Genomic DNA, 13,663 nt, shown 5'->3' with positions numbered 1-13,663 from the left:
TTCTCCGTTGAGCTTCCCTCCTCGGCCTGGTAAAACTGTGCGACATCCGACACGCTGTGGGGAAAATCTGCGAATGCTCCTGGAGAGCTCCGGATTCGGGTAAGTAACAAGTAATTTAATTTCACATGCTTGCTTTGCATATAGAATGCCTTACCCGCCGCTATCTTCTTCATCGCGTCAATCTCCTGGAAAGCCTTTTGGGCATCAGCCTTGGCACTCTTTGCACTCTCAAGGGCCGCGGCAAGCTCAGACTCTCGCGTCTTCAAGTCAAGCTCGAATGCCTCGTGCTTCGTCACTAGAGCGTGGAGCTCTTGCTGCACCTCGCCCACCCGTGCCTCTTCTTTTTCCCGCTTGGTGCGCTCCTGGGCCGCTTTGTTTTTGGCCTCGGATAGCGCTTGCTTCAGGGTTTCCACTTCGGTCGTGGCCCCTGGCAGATTAAAGATGATCCTGTCATTTTGCAATCGCATCACTTTTATATATATACATATCTACAGACTAGGTATTGCTTACCTTTGTTCTCCTCGAGCTCCCTCTTGGCAAGTTCGAGCTCTTTCTTGGACCCTTCGAGGCCCTGCTTCAGTACGGTGACCTCCGCAGTCAGTGCGACAGAGGCCAGCAGTGAAGCCTGCATACGCATATAGACATACTTATATTAGACTCCTGTAGATATTAGTTGATCCTCTATTCAGCTTTTCTTTTTGAACACCAAACAGAGCATCTGGGGCTACTGTCTATGCGGTAATATTTTTCCTATATTTCAAATACTTACCTCAAAGCCTGTCAGAAGGCTGGCACGGGCTTCAGTCAGTCCGCTCTTGGCGGACTGAACCTTCTGGATCACCGGACTCATAATAGTGTGGTGCTCTTCGTCGATGGAAGCACTGCGAAGTGCTCCCAGCAGATTGTCCGGTGCCTCTGGATGGACAGAGGTCACCGGCACGGGCGTCTTGCCCCTTTTGGAAGGAGGCCGCCTGCCTGAGTCCAGAACCACTAGGGGTTCCGGCGCAGTTTCTGGTTGAAGGACGAACTCGGAGCCCTCGGGAACCTTACCCCCTCTACTCCCGGAGTCCGGAAGGCCGCCTTGAGGCGCCTTTGGGACTGTCTCCCCTCGACCCGGTGCCTCTCGAGATAGCACCTCGGCATTTTCCGTACGGCAAGGGGAGGTGGCGGTCAGAAGTGGATCGCTATCCATATCCAACGAGTCCAAGGAGCCGCCCGACGTAGATACGTCGATACGGGCTTGCGGCGGTTTGCATAATCATATTCGACGTTAGGAGAAGCAGTGCGTCAAAGGTATGCTATGAGTTACTCTGGTATCTGAATACTTACGACTTCGCCAGGGGCTTGGCCCTGAGCAGCCACTCATCTTCGTCTTCGGCGACGGTGGTGGAGCAGTCCGGAAGGAGAGTCCTTCCCTTTTTGGACCCTTTGCCCCCCCCCGGTTGGGGCGACCTTCCTTTTCTTGTCTCCCCCGGCTGAAGGGGGAGCATCTTCATCTTCCTCCTCGTCTTCGGGGGAGGAGTGCATCGCGGAGTCATCGGACGATGAGCCCGATATCACCTGGCGCCGGGAACTCTTTCGGGTTCCCTTGGCCTTCTTCTTGGTCTTCTCCGGCACCTTGTATGGAGCCGGAGTCAGCATCTCCATCAGGAGAGGTCCACGGTGTGTTCGGGCAGAGGGGCCAGACAGTCGATCTTCTCCGATGCCCCCACCCAGTACTGTCAAAGGCATGGGAGCTCAGACCCCGCACGTGGTTAAGCTATGGGAAGTAAAAATCCTACCAGATGTACAAAACTTACAGGATTCGTAGGGCGCTTCGTGCTTAGCCCGCGGTCCTCGGTGAGAGAGGGAGGGACCTCGGCACCCTTGAACAGCAACCTCCAGACATCCTTGTGCGTCGTGTCGAAGAGCTTGCTCAAAGTCTGGTGCTAGGCCTGGTCGAACTCCCACAAGTTGAAATCCCGTTGTTGACACGGGAGGATCCGGCGGAAGAGCATGACCTGGACTATGTTGACAAGCTTGAGCTTCTTGCTTGCCATATTCCGGATACATTTTTGGAGTCCATCCAGCTCCATCGATGAACCCCAGGATAGGCCCTTCTCTTTCCAGGAGGTGAGCCGCGTGGGGATTCCGGATCGAAACTCGGGGGCCTCCACCCAGTAGGTGTCGTGCGGCTCGGTGATGTAGAACCACGCCGATTGCCACCCCTTTATGGTCCCCACGAAGGAGCCTTCAAGCCATATAACATTGGGCCTCTTGCCCACCATGGCTCTGCTGCATTCTTCTTATTGGCCTCCCACCACCTTCGGCTTGATATTGAAGGTCTTCAGCCACATGCCAAAGTGGGGCCGGATGCGGAAGAAAGCCTCACAAATGACGATGAACGCCGAAATGTTGAGGATGAACTTCAGGGCTAGATCATGAAATTCCAGCCCGTAGTAGAACATAAGACCACGGACGAATGGATGGAGGGGAAACCCCAGTCCGCGGAGGAAGTGGTGGAGGAAAACTACCCTCTTGTGAGGTTCTGGGGTAGGAACAATCTGCGCCGCAGCGGGCAGCCGATGCGCGATATTCGCGGCTAAGTATCCGGCTCCGCGCAGCTTCTTGATGTGTCCGTCCGTAACGGAGGAAGCCATCCATTTGCCTCCCGCTCCGGACATGTTTGGAGAAGGTTGAGGGAAAGGGTGTGGACTTGGGCGTTGGAGCTCGAGTGTGCAAGAATAGATGAGCAAGGAGGAAGAAGGCGTGGGTAGAGAAAGGTTAAACCTTATTCCCTTATAAGGGCAGCCGAAACTATGTGCCCCCACTAGCCTGGTAAAACTCGCTTATCCCCCAAGCGCCGTAATTGATGGCGCGGTTGGGTTACCCATGCCCGTATTGATGAGAATCCCGTAATAAGGGGGACACGATCTCTGCTTTGACAAGACGTGTCAAGAAACTGCCTCACGTTATGTGCGGGGCTAGTTAAAAGAAATGGTTCGAATAATCACCGGGCCACGGCATGATGTCATGTTGCCGAAACATGTCAGCAGATTAGATTTGTGGAAATATCATTCTCTCTACGGTGGTATGTGGAACTTATTTTGCAGGGTCGGACACTATCCTTGTATTCAAATTCTTCCGTGGTGTATTCGGAGGAGGAACCCGCCTTGCAATGTCGAAGACAACACTGCACGCTGTACTCATCGTCATTGAAGCCTGGTTCAGGGGTTACTGAGGGAGTCCTGAATTAGGGGGTCTCCAGACAGCCGGACTATATACTTTCGCCGGACTGTTGGACTATGAAGATACAAGATTGAAGACTTCGTGTCGTGTCCGGATAGGACTCTACTTGGCGTGGAAGGCAAGTTAGGCAATATGAATATGTATATCTCCTCCTTTGTAACCGATCTTGTGTAACCCTAGCCCCCTCCGGTGTCTATATAAACCAGAGGGTTTTAGTCTGTAGGACAACATACAATCATACCATAGGCTAGCTTCTAGGGTTTAGCCTCTCCGATCTCGTGGTAGATCAACTATTGTAATACTCGTATCATCAAGAATAAATCAAGGAGGACGTAGGGTTTTACCTCCATCAAGAGGGCCCGAACCTGGGTAAAACATCGTGTCCCCTGCCTCCTGTTACCATCCGCCTTAGACGCACAGTTCGGGACCCCCTACCCGAGATCCGCCGGTTTTGACACCGACATCTCTCTTGTCCAGAAAAAAATAATCAAAACCTTTCGTAGCGTTTGGATTCCATTTGGGAACGATTTCGTAGAAAACAAAATAGGGAAAAAAACAACTGGCAGTTGGCACTGGGTTAATAGGCTAGTCCCAGAAAATGACATAAAATAGCATATAATTGCATATAAAACATCCAAGATTGATACTATAATAGCATGGAACAATCAAAAATTATAGATACGTTGGAGACATGTCAATTATCTTGACAAATGTGGCACATGGAGGATTTATGCCATCTGCAAGTTAGTAACCATCTTGTGACCATTGACAACATAGTTGCAAGGAGGAGCATCTCTAGCAACAAGCCTAGTGAACAGTGGTGACCTAGACAACACATTCAGGTCGTTGTGAGAGCCAGGCAATGCAAAAAATGAATGCCAAATCCATAGATCCTCTGATACAATGGCCTCAAGAATGATAGCTCGTTTATTGTAGTGGCCTTTGTAGTTACCTTTCCACCCCGCAGGACAATTCTTCCATGTCCAGTGCATGTAGTCAATTGATCCAATCATCCCAGGTCATCCTCATTCTTCACTCAAAGCCAAAAATCTCTCGGTGTCATCATCATTGGGTGCCCTCAAGTACTCTGACCCAAAGATCTCAATCATGGCTTTTGTGTACCTTTGAACGGCCTCCAAGATTATATCTCCAATGCAGACATAGTCGTCAACGGCACTCAAACAACTGCTATACACTTCAACAAAGGCTCGCACTTATCTCTCCAGATGCACCCCTCCTGAGTTCGAACGAATCATCATGCTTCTACATGAATTTTATGGTGATAAAGAGACTCATTTGCATCCGAAATCTCCAGCAAAAATACTTCTCCGGATAGGCTGCATTGGGGTTGAAATAGTCTCTCATAATCTTGGCATGTCCCTGAGCTCTATCTCGGTTGATGTGTATATGACCGAATTGTGATTCTCCTCCCGGCTGCCGAAAATCCTCGTTGAGGATCATGCCAATAGCCACTTTGAAGTCATCATCGTCTTCCTCCTCCTCCTCCTCTGACAAAGAGTCCTCGAAGATCACACCCCTAACCTCTTTATCTTAACTAGAAATGACTCGGTTCATCAAGTGACAAATGAAAAAGCGGGATGAAAAAGCACAAAAACCACCAAACACTTGAAGGGTGGTGAAGGTGTCACACCCGCGATGTTGAGCAGCTGCTAGTGGTCGGCAGGGCTTCGAGATGGACAATAGTGGATAGAGTGGCTCGGAGTAAGAAGATTCAGTCCGTCCTTCCGACGACAGGAGCGATGAGACGGAGGCGGCAATGGAGCTGGATTCCGGCAATGGCAGCGACTAGCGACCGTCTAAGAGCGCAGAGGAGGCAGCGAGGTGTCAGCGGTGGCACTGTTTATTCGACGGAAGCAACACCGACGACAATGTAGTGTGAGCGCGGGGGAGAGGCCAAAAAATTTGCTCTGTGGGTGGTCAGTCGAGTTAGTAATCGGGGCTACCGTGGATGATATTTTTTTCTCCTTAAGGACGATAGGGGTTTGGTTAGGTGCCGGTTAGAAGAAGAAAAGATAATTTATCTTCCTCAAACACCGGATAGGGGATCATTAGAGATGCTCTAAGGTAGACGATCTAAGCCTCTAAGGCATATCAAGCATTCAGCCTCCTCCTCTTTCTTTCCTTTTATAGTATTGTTGTAATGATCTCATTATGACCAAGCCACTAAGATTCAAAGGTCACTGGTTGTATGGGTACGATATTGTGCTTTCTCTGATAAACCCTTAATTTGTTTTTTGAGCACATGATATATAATCTAGGCTCCATTGGTCCCGATTTAGGGGACAACGCAATACAAAGCCCAAATCTTCGTCACACACACACACACACACACATATATATATATATATATATATATATTCCAGAGTGCGTGCACAACACCATATACCCGAACAAGAAAAAAGTATATTTTTTATTTCTTGCATATGAAGTTCACAATATGTGTCCTTTACCAATTACCACCAAGGATGCATATTATTATCTTACGTGAGCAGTTCTTAAAACCGAGGAGCAAAAACTAAAGAGTGATAACACATTAAAGAATAGTTCAGATGGGATCACCAGAAAGGATTGAGGACAATGGTTTGGGTGTCGATGCTCCGGGCGCCCAGAATGCCAAGATCAGTTTGGTCCATCATCGGGAGGTAGATGCGGTGGAAACTTCTCATGGTCAGCTTCCTACGATAGGTAGGACACTTTCTGTGCCTGGATGGAGGGCTCGATGCACTTCTGGCAGAAGATGTGGCCACAGATAGTTGATGACGCATCGACCAACTCGTTCTTGCAGATTGGGCAGATGAACTTCGGTTTCCTTGGGAGATCCTTTATAGGAGGCACCGGGTGTGCCTCTGTCAGCTTGGGCTGCAGTGTTAAATGGATCTTTAGGGATATACTAACTACCACATTTTCTATGTGTAAACCATAGCGTAGAGATCTTACGAGGTTGTTGTTGTTGGACTCTGTAGACCAATCATGTTGTGTAGGGTTTATCCCCAGAGACAGCGTGGTGTTCACATGCTCATCAGGAGCTCCCCCTGGAAAGAGGACAACACATGCCAAGTTAGTAACTAGGGATATAGGTCAGGCAAACTGGGAAAGAAAACCTCCAAGACATAGTCTATATGATTGGAAGATGTCAATATGTCATACATGAATGTGGGATAACACTGTGGGGAAGACCATTGTGATATCACATTTCTAATTGATAGAATTAATGGTATACTCAATTTTTTTGGAATTTAAGAGTCTGAAGGAGCATAATGCTGAATTATGATAATACAATTTTCTGGCTAACATTTTAAAGCGCTTTTGTCATATAATAGCTACATAGTGGATTTTTCCCCAAAACACACGAGGTAGACTATGAAAAATGCGGTGTTTCTTCAACATATGCTTCACACATAATGAACTTCATTTTTGTCCAATATGCTGCTAGCTATTGGACTTCTAGGCTAGAAGCCCTAGGCAGAATAATTTCAACTTAAGATTAGTAAAACTATTAGTACCTGGCAGCGAGGTACCCATGGTGGCACTCTGTGGAACCAAGCCTGCACTAGAAGAAGGATCCATGTTGTGTGTTACATAAGACATTCTAGAAGTCCCACTTGCACCTTGGGTGATATAGCCAGGTGAAGATGCTATTTGTCCTGAGGATTGTTGGCTTTGTTGCTGTTGTTGGTTTTGATGAGCAGTCAAGAACCGGAGAGCGAAGTACAAGTATGACTGAATTGCCCCCATCGCCATATTGCAGTACTCCGTCTACCCAAAAGACCAGAAAATATCAGCAGATATAAAATGCAGGCCATTAACTTGTTTGGGTGTCTCCTAAAGGTGAAAATGAAGAAGGAAATACAAGAAGACCTTGTTTGGGTGTCTCCTAAACAAGATTTCCTCGATCCTGCTCGCGACCTCTGGCACCCGCCGCTGCCAGTCAGCCGCCATTGGTTTCATTCATATATACTCAATTCTGCCAATTCAAGAGCAACTATATTAGATCCAGGCTATTAACTTTGATCATAAAACTTATTTGGATCTGAGGGAGTACAATTTTGCTTGGGTGTTCTACTCATTCCCAATCGGGGCAAAGAAAAGCAATGGCTGCTTACAACTTCTGTCGGACTATGTCGCGCATTAGCACAAACTGGGGATCGACACCCGCGGCGAGGCCCGCCACAACCTGCGTCTGCGGTTGCCACGGCGGCACCCCGCCGGCGGCACCAGCGGCCTGACCCATCAGTGTCGTTTGCCGCATGTTCATCTTCACAGGAGGGGGTAGGACCGTAGGGTAGGACGGCTCACATACGTAGGAGGAGCAAGATATGTAGGGGACGAACTTGACTAACGAGTAACGACGGACTACCCGAGCCTCAAAGTGGTCATGCTGAGCCAGCAGTGTGCTTCCGAGCCTGGGTAATTAGGGCATCTCCAGCGGTTGGCCCCCCAGGGGGCGTCTAAAAGCGCCGCTTGGGGGTGAGCCGGCGCAAAAAATGGCCCTGGGGGCGAGTTGGTCCCCAGTCGTCGGCCCCCAGGGCCGCCCCCAGGCGCGTATTAAAAAAAGAACCGTTCGGCGGAGTTATGATAAAAACTAGTTAAATTTCGGCCAAACATGGCAAATTTTGGCGAAATTTGGCCAAACATTACATTAACCTAATCTAAAAAAAAGAAAGGGGCTGAAGTCGTCGCCGCCGTCACCGCCATCGTCGTCGTCGGCCTTCTCCTCCTTGACGCGGGTGCCCCTGTTGGACCCCTGCCCGGCGTCGCCATGGCGAACAGGCGGCGGCGCATCGTCGTCGTCGTCGCTGTCGCATAAGACGACGACCCCGCCTTCCTCGCGGCCGCGTCGGCGCTCCTCGAAGCGGCGTAGGGCGGCGCACTGGCGCTCCTTCTCCTTCTCGCGGTGCGCCTTCTCCATCGCAATGGAGTCCTGGCGCGCCCATTCGAGGTTCGCATCGTCGTCGTCGAACTCCGCCTTCGCCGGCGCCAGCCCCGGCTCCGTCTTTGGCTTGACGAAGCGCGGGGGAGCCGACGAGGAGGAGGCGCGCCGGCCGCCCTTGTTGATGACGATGCCGGCGCTGCGAGTGCGCCGGCCGAGCGGCGTCTCCGCCGTGGGCTCAGCCTTAACGCCGAGCAGCGCCGGAGAACCGGAGGAGTGTGAAGAAGAGCGTGATGAGGAGGAAGAAGAGGAGGCGCCGAACCTCCTTGGCGCCCATGGCCCGGTGCGTCGGTGCTGCGCCGGGGCGGCCACCCTCGCCGGGGGGTACGCCAACGGCGGGTCGTTGCCGCCCTCGAGGTATGTGAGCACGCCCTCGAGTGTACGGCCGGGGACGCCCCACCAGAGGTGGCGTCCCTCGCTGTTCTGCCGGTCGCTGACCACCGGCGCGCCGTTGGTGGATGCCAAGCGCTGCTGCTAGCGGCGCTCGAAATACGCCACCCAGGCCGCGTGGTTGTCGGCGGCGTACTGGGGGAGGGAGAGTTCGGCGTCGGTGAGGGACGCGCGCACGATCTCGACCTCCTCGGCGAAGTACTTCCGCTTCGCCATGGCGTCGGGCAACGGGGGAATGGGCACTCCCCCGACGCCGAGTCTCCACCCCGTTGGCCCGGCGCGCATGTCCGGCGGCGCCAGGATGTTCGCCTAGAACAGGAGCCAGGACTACTGTTCGCGGAGCGAACGGTGGCCGAAGCCGTTGGCCGCCGCCTCGTCTCCTGGGAAGCGTTCTGCCATGGCGACGGCGGGGCTGGGCGGGCTCGGGAGAGGTAGAGGGAGGGGCTGGGCGGCGGCGCTCGGGAGAGGTAGGGAGAGGAAGGGGCTGGACGGTGGCGAGGGGCGGGGCTGGTGTGGGCACAGGCGAGTGGAGGCCACCGGCTTTTATAGCCGGGCCGCGCCCGTGTGTACGCGTGCGAGGGAGGGGAGGCGTCGGCGCGCCGTCCCGTGATGCGCCGCCCATGAGGAATCAATGGCAAGGCTGACCAGCGGCAGCCTTGCCATTGATTCCCCGCGGAAACCGAGGCCGTTGGGGGAAGACGAGGCGCCAAGTCGCTGACGCGGCTGGCCCTCGTCTTTTTCGCGTCAAAACAGCTCGCCCCGGCGCCCCCAGGCGCCCCCCAAGGCGCCGGGTTCGGCCTGGGTCCGCCGGCGCTGTTTTCGGCCCAAGCCGGAGAAAATCGGGCTCCTGGGGGCGCGACTGGGCCGTTTTTTCGACGCCGGCGCGAAAAAATCACTTGGGGAGGCCTTCCTGGGGGAGCGGCTGGAGATGCCCTTAGTAATTATCTTTGGCGCCAGATTACTACCTACCAAAAGTAGCGCCATCGAGTTACTTCTTGCCAGAATCCGCCCTACGGCCGGTGCCACGCGGTGGAATTTTTTGTTTTTTTTACTTCCATCGCCTCCATCTCCACCCGCTTTTTTATCTTCCACGTTTCTTTCCTCGTTTGTTTTTGTTGATTTTTTAACCACAACTGATGCCTGCCACATAGAATAAAATCAACATATAAATATATTGAAACAATCTAAACCAAATCGATGTTTCCCAAAATTACACCATGCATTAACTCAATCAAATCAAATCAATCTGAGCAAAATCTCAAATAAATCAAAACTTTTTTGTTTTCCCCTACTCATACTTCCATCAAATTATATGTTACTAAAATAGATCTAAAGTATATGTTGGACAAGATTGATGTTTAACCATTAGAGTACGTGCCCGTTACAACACATGAGTTGGTTCCGTTGCCTCCACTCCTGCACCGTTATTTTTCTCCCCATGCCTCCCCCTCTCATGGACTTTTGTTTATTTTTTGGTAATCTCAACCGATGTCGCAGAAAAAAGAACACCATTAATAGAGTAACTTGAAATAATCTAAACCAAATTCATACTTTTCTAAAACACACAAAATAAAAGCATGAAAATAAAGTAACCTGAAATAATATAAATCAAATCGATACTTTCCTAAAATTATTTTATGCATTAACTCATCAAATCAAATCAAATCTTTCAAAAATCTCAACTAAATTAAAATTTTCCTTGCCTTCCCCTATAGATATATCCAAATCAAATCAAATCTTACCAAAACCTCAAGTAAATCAAAATTTTAGTCGCCTTCCCCTACTGATACGTCTGATGGTGTCCCGAACTAGCGGGTATCAACCTAGTCGGCACATGGTCCTCGGGCCGGGCTGGTGGGCCCTCCTTCTCCTTGAAGCAATCTCCGGAAGCCGCATGTTGGAGGCATGATCAAGACTGCGTTTGCTGAAGACTTGCCGTATACTCCAAGACTTCTCCTGCCGCCCCCATGCCTAGATACCGACCTTGTAACCCTAGATGACCTACCTGGTGTGTATATAAGCCAAAGGGTTTAATCCATAAAGGGGACTTTAACACGATCACATTCACCTAGCCCTAGAGTTAGAACACATCTTACAATCTCGAGGTAGATCAACTCTATACTCGATACATCTTCATCAATATAAACAAGAGCAGGACGTAGGGTTTTTCCTACATCAAGAGGGCCCAAACCTGGGTAAACATTGTCTCCCTGTTCCTGTTACCACTGATCTGAGATCCACAGCTCGAACCCCCTACCCCGAGGTCTTTCGGTTTTTCACACCGACACTGGTGCTTTCACCGAGAGTTCCTTTGTGAGATCAATAGAAGGATCGATGGCCCACCAGGAGATCAACTGCGGCAGTGGCTACGGGGATGTTTACGTCCTCGGCCAGCTTTTTGTGATCGACAACATGATCTTCTATGTCGACTCAGCGGGCCATGCTACGTCTCCAACGCATCTATAATTTTTGATTGTTCCATGCTATTATATTATCATTCTTGGATGTTTTATAATCATTTTATAGTCATTTTATATCATTTTTTGGTACAAACCTATTGACAAAGTGCCAAGTGCCAATTGTTGTTCTTTGCATGTTTTTTACATCGCAGGTAATCAATATCAAACGGAGTCCAAACACAACGAAACTTCTTGTGGATTTTTTGGACTAGAAGACATCCAATGGGGCGGAGAAGCGCCTGGGGGGGTTGCTCCGAGGGGATCACAACCCACCAGGGCACGCCTGGAGGCCCAGGCGTGCCCTGGTGGGTTGTGCCCTCCTCGGGTGCCCCCGGACCGCCTCTTTACTCTATAAATAACCCAATATTCCAGAAACCCGAGGGGAGTCGACGGAAATCAATTCCAGCAGGCCGCAGAGTCCAGAACCAGCAGATCCAATCTAGACACCATCACGGAGGGGTTCACGTCTTCCATTGGTGCCTCTCCGATGATGTGTGAGCAGTCTTTTGTAGACCTTCAGGTACGTAGTTAGTAGCTAGATGGCTTCCTCCCTCTCGTTTGATTCTCAATACAATGGTCTCTTGGAGATCCATATGATGTAATTCTTTTGCGGTGTGTTTGTTGGGATCAGATGAACTTTGAGTTTATGATCAAATCTATATTTTTATCCATGAAGTTATTTGAATCTTCTTTGATCTCTTATATGCATGATTAATTATAGCATCATATTTCTTCTCCGATATTTGGGTTTTGTTTGGCCAACTTGATCTATTTATCCTGCAATGGGAAGAGCTTCTTTGTGATGGGTTTGATCTTACGGTGCTTGATCCCAGTGATAGAAGGGGAACTGATACGTCTGTATCATTGCCATTAAGGATAACAAGATGGGGTCTATTTCTACATAAATAGATCTTGTCTACATCATGTCATCGTTCTTATTGCATTAGTCCGTTTCTCCATGAACTTAATACATTAGATGCATGCTGGGTAGCAGTTGATGTGTGGAGTAATAGTAGTAGATGCAAGCAGGAGTCGGTCCACTAATCTTGGACATAATGCCTATGTAATGATCATTGCCAGGATATCATCATGATTATTTGATGTTCTATCAGTTGCCCAACAGTAATTTGTTTACCCACCATTTGTTATTTTTCTCGAGAGAAGACCCTAGTGAAACCTATGGCCCCCGGGTCTCTTCTTTAATATATTTGCCTTTGCCAATTTCTGGCGCCGTTACCCGAAAGGGATTGGCAACCCCTTTAACACGTCGGGTTGCGACTATTTGTTATTTGTGTGCAGGTGCTGTTTATGAAGTGTTGCTTGGTTCTCCTACTGGTTCGATAACCTTGGTCTCATCACTGAGGGAAGTACCTACCGTTGCTGTGGTGCATCATCCCTTCCTCTTTGGGGAAATACCGACGTAGTTCTTGCAGACATCAAAAGGAATTTTGGGCCGTTGCCGGGGAGACATCATCAACATCTACCGGGTTCCTAATCACAAATCTTAGCTCCTCGCAATTTACATTATTTTCCATTTGCCTCCCATTTTCCTCTCCCCCACTTCACAAAAAAATACCTTTTTATTTGCCTTCTTTCTGTTTTCCTTTTTCTTGTTTGATCTTTTGTTTGCTTGTGTTGTCATGTGCCTTCTATATGCTTGCATTTTTGCTTGCTAAAAATCTATTGATATGGATACCCATCCAATTGCTAATCTTTTTAAAAGATCCAATCATGATGAACCAATTGCTAGTGAGTTGAGTGCACAATTATCTTTATGAAGTTTTGCTTGAGATTCATGAATCTGAAAATTGTGATGAAGAAATTTATGAAGTGATTCATGATAGCTCCTTGAATGAAAAGCATGATTGCAATGATGTTTCTATAAAATTCCATTAATGTCAATTGTGTTAGTGATATGGAAAACCCCAAGCTTGGGGATGCTTGTTTTGTTATGTCCACTACTTATTGCAATGATCATGATTGGGGTGATAATGTTTCTTATGATCTTGAAAAATTGTTTATGCCTCATGATGAATATGCTATTGATAATAATGTTTGCAATAATATTGAAAGTGGGTTTGGAAGAGAGTCAACTTTAGGTAAAAATAATCCCACATATTTGGAGAGTGTTCAATCTTATGAAATTTTTGACAAAAGTGGGTTCGGAGGGGCCATGACTTTATTTGATGATAATCCCACTATTTTGGAAGAGTGTCAACTTTGCATGCATGTGGATCATGAAAAGAATATTTTACGTGATAGTTATATTATTGAATTTGAATATGATCCCACATGTAATTATTATGAGAGGAAAATACGGTTGTAGAAATTTTCATGTTACTAGATTACCTCTCGTTATGTTGAGATCGTCAATATTTTATTCCCCTTCTTTGCATATGCTAGTTTTTGCTTGCCATGATAATTTGTTAGCTTATTTAATGCCTATGCATAGGAATTATGTTAAACTTAAATATGTTTGTCACATGTTTTATGATGCTCTCTTTGTGTTTCAATTATTATCTTTCATGTGAGCATCAATAAAATCTCATGCCTAGCTAGGGTCATAAAATGATAGCGCTTATTGGGAGGCACCCAATGAATAAAATTTATTTTTGTATTTTTATTCCTGTTCTTG

At 48.5% G+C, this 13,663-nt stretch overlaps 1 pseudogene; it reads right to left on the bottom strand.

Annotated features, from left to right (window-relative positions):
• Window positions 1–5,804: 5,804 nt before the first annotated feature.
• LOC125547120 (putative histone acetyltransferase HAC-like 1) lies at window positions 5,805–7,480 on the bottom strand (annotated as a pseudogene).
• Between the last annotated feature and the right edge of the window lie 6,183 nt (window positions 7,481–13,663).

The sequence above is a fragment of the Triticum urartu genome, chromosome 3A, assembly GCF_056163025.1.
Source record: "Triticum urartu cultivar PI428250 chromosome 3A, HENAU_Tu73, whole genome shotgun sequence".
NCBI classification, from domain to species: Eukaryota; Viridiplantae; Streptophyta; class Magnoliopsida; order Poales; family Poaceae; genus Triticum; species Triticum urartu.
This window is presented reverse-complemented; position numbering and strand designations above follow the sequence as displayed.